We start from the raw sequence: 3,623 nt of genomic DNA on the forward strand, positions 1-3,623 counted from the left end.
AAAATGAAATAATAATTACTACTTTATCAAATATACTTGACTTATGGATGCACCTACAAACTTAAGACGTTAAAGGTAATCCAAAAAAATAAATAAACATTTTTTTATCGTTTTTTACAATAATATTATGTTTAATAATTATGTATTAATTATGTATAAATATTATGTATGAAATAATGTTTTATTATTCTGTATAATAATACCCAGAATTCTATACACCTATTTTGTCACCTCACTATAATGTTAGTAATACTGCCATCGTAATAAAGAAAAACGTTTCTACATATAACTAAAAACGGAGAAAATAAATATTTTGTTACTCGGAAATTGAAAAACTCGCTTTGTAAAAAATACTTCAAAAATAAGTGTATTATTATGTGACAGTATGTATTGTGGTTTCTCCTAACGGAATATATATATTAATTTTACGTTTTATATTTAAAAGTCAACATTTTCTTTTTAGAAAAAAAAATTCAAGAAAATATGTTATACTGCAATGAAAAGACGTTTCTGGCAAGAAATGACCTTTTTTTTGGTAATTAAGTAAATATCTTTCTTTTTTAGTGTTATTATTCACTGCTTTTCAAACATTTGAACACACTCAAAATATTTTTAAAAATTATTTCTTCATTTATTATACATAAACGCGGCACGCAGTGACTTTTACCATACAAAAACTACATAGTAAGTAAAAATAAACACTTAAAATAATATACAGCAGGCTAACGGAAAGAAAAAGTTTGCATGTTTATAATACTAGGACACAGTGGTTTCATACAATGAACATGCTAAGATATTGTGCAAAATATAAATTATTCAAAGGCACATAAAAATTGATAATTAAGAAAACTTTGTTTTTTTTAAAAAAAACGGACTGTTCGGTTTATCTTACATCATAACTAAACCAAAATAAAACGCAAAATAAAATTATACCAAATTAAATAAAATATTTTCATGAATATATACTATGTATATTATTTATGTGCAAACATATATAAGTAATATATTATATTCACAAAAATATACAAAAACTAGAAAAAAGTAAAAAGAAAGTAAATTTAAATTAAAAGAAAAATTTCATATGTACATAGCAATTGCCTCGATATTGTTACATAGTTTAACTTAAAATTCAGTAGAGACTATCATATTTTAGAATTACTTTACGAAAAATATGTAGGGCAGTAGAAAACGGCGGCCTCCGTGGTGGTAGCGGTCAAGACGCTTGACTCACGCACGGAAGGTTCCGGGTTCGATTCCCGGTGAGAACACAAAAAATAAAAATGTGATTTTTCTCAAGTCTGGGTGTTCTGTGATGTAATTCGCCACTGTAATTGGGCCTCCTGGCCTGTTGTGGTGCAAAAATAAATGTAAATGTAAATGTAAAACTCGATACAAACGCTTTTCTAAGGGTTGACAAGAACCAACAGAAGTTAATATTTATTTTTATAATGAATTAATGTTAATCACCTTATTAAAAACAAAACGTCTTTACACAATTATTAATTGTTTGGTCAACCCTAAAATCAAATATTTATTAAAGTGACATCTATCAGTGAAAACGGAAAACTTGGAGAATCTTTTTACACAAGCAAATATTTTCATCAAAGATCACAACCGATATCCTTTTTGCTGCTTTTCCACGAAGTGGTGATCAGTTCAAAATGTTTTACTGGTTTTCCAAAGGTGGCAGTGTTATTTCGATGAAAATTGATTCTTCTTTTACTGATTAAATGCAAGAGTTAGTATAAAGTGGGTATAATGGGATTCAAATCCGTTAATATTTTGTTGTGGCTTTAGTTTGGGTAAAAAATATAAATTTATATGTTTTCTTTACCAGATTAACTTTTTATTTGGTTTCGTATATTTTACTAATTTGATAATCTGATTTTAATTCAAAAATTTTTAATCCACAACCATTTTTTTTTAAATCTCATTTTCCACTTATTAACATAAGAAATGTAAAAAAAAATTACTTTCAATTTTGATTTTAAATGCTTTTTAAATACCTTTATTTTCATACATGTATCTACACTGTAGTTTTTATTTATTTTATTTCATTGGAAAGCCAACAGACATTTATACATTTATAAGAATCAATTTTACCATAAATACATAGAATAAAGTCCAATTAGAGGCTTCCACATAATATTGTTATTGTAAATGTTGTCACATAAAAATTATACATAACATAAAATAACTAATCATACAAAACTTATAATATTACTAGAAATGTAAATGAATATTGGTCACACAGTTGCACATTACAATAAATAATACAACTATAGTTGACCATACAGTGTTCATTTATTATGTGCCTACATACAGAACTGCACATCACCTGCATAATATAGGCTGCGGATTCAAGGCGCAACATCATAACTTGAATTATTTTTGGAAATTTCACTTTTAAAGGAAGTCAAAGATATGTTATTAATATCAATACAATTTAATTTTTGATTACACATATGGCAGGTTCTATTTACAAATGAATTTTGAAAAGATTTAGTTTTACATTTAGAAATTTAGAAATTTTAATGTATTTGTTATATATGTATTGTTTACAATGTATTCTAAAATTTAAAATGTATTCTTATCTATGCATAGGCCATGCCTTTTTGAGATTTTTTGTTTTTGTAAATAAAGTGATAATACATTATGCAATAAAAAATCGAACAAATGTCAATAAAAAAATTGTAAATTAAAATTTTAAAAAATGTTAATTTTTTTTTCTTATCCTTATGAAACTAGTGAGTTTTCATGAAAAGATTGATTTTTTTAATTTGATAGTACAAACCTAAAAAAATATATAAATTTGTTTTTTATATATCGAATTATCAGCGCTTTGATTTTTTAAGGTTTTGTAATTTTGAAATTACTCCGCCAGTGACGTCACACTTTCGTGCGTCTCCCACATCTTAATATTATTCTCATAGCTTTGTTTTGTATTATTTGGAATATCTTAAGTAATAATACATAAATATAAAAATACTGGAGCAATAATCAATGTGGGGAACTAAAATAATTGTTAATATCAGTACAGAGGTTTAAAGGTCTAGTTTTTTCCCTTTTCTGCTTAATAGGGATCTGAGAAAATAAATGACTAGTTTCAAGAATTACACAAGTGTGGTCCAATTAACAGTTTTCCTAATTATCAATTTAAAGTTGAGTTGACAATTTATTGTCAAACTGCCAACGCCGACGCTAAACTCTCTTAGTAATTATGAATCGTTTTTCTTTTAAATGTCGTCTTATTTACACAAGTTAATTGGTTTAATTTACTAAGTTCAGCGTTGTTTTCTTTGTTTTTTTATATTTGCATAAGACACAGTTTTTTCATTAAATCGTTATCTTTTATTTTATAATTTCTAAATTTCATAGAAATAGTTTATTAATGTGACCAGGCGGGTGAAGCATACAGTACTATGTGTGAAATTAAATCAGATCCCTCGACGAGTGTTTTCGACTGATTGGCACTCTTACATCACAATCCTGAGTAAAGTAATTGGGTGGAGATAAACATGCCTTGTTGTGTGGTGGCAGGCGTGTTCACCTACTATTCTAGAGGTCCAGGTTAGACATGAAACGTTGATTTAAAAAGTTTTTTCAAACGCAGTATTTCATTG

The sequence above is a fragment of the Micrasema longulum genome, unplaced genomic scaffold (genome assembly GCF_059751315.1).
Source record: "Micrasema longulum isolate JH-2025_06_02 unplaced genomic scaffold, ASM5975131v1 h1tg000603l, whole genome shotgun sequence".
In the NCBI taxonomy this organism is placed as follows: domain Eukaryota; kingdom Metazoa; phylum Arthropoda; class Insecta; order Trichoptera; family Brachycentridae; genus Micrasema; species Micrasema longulum.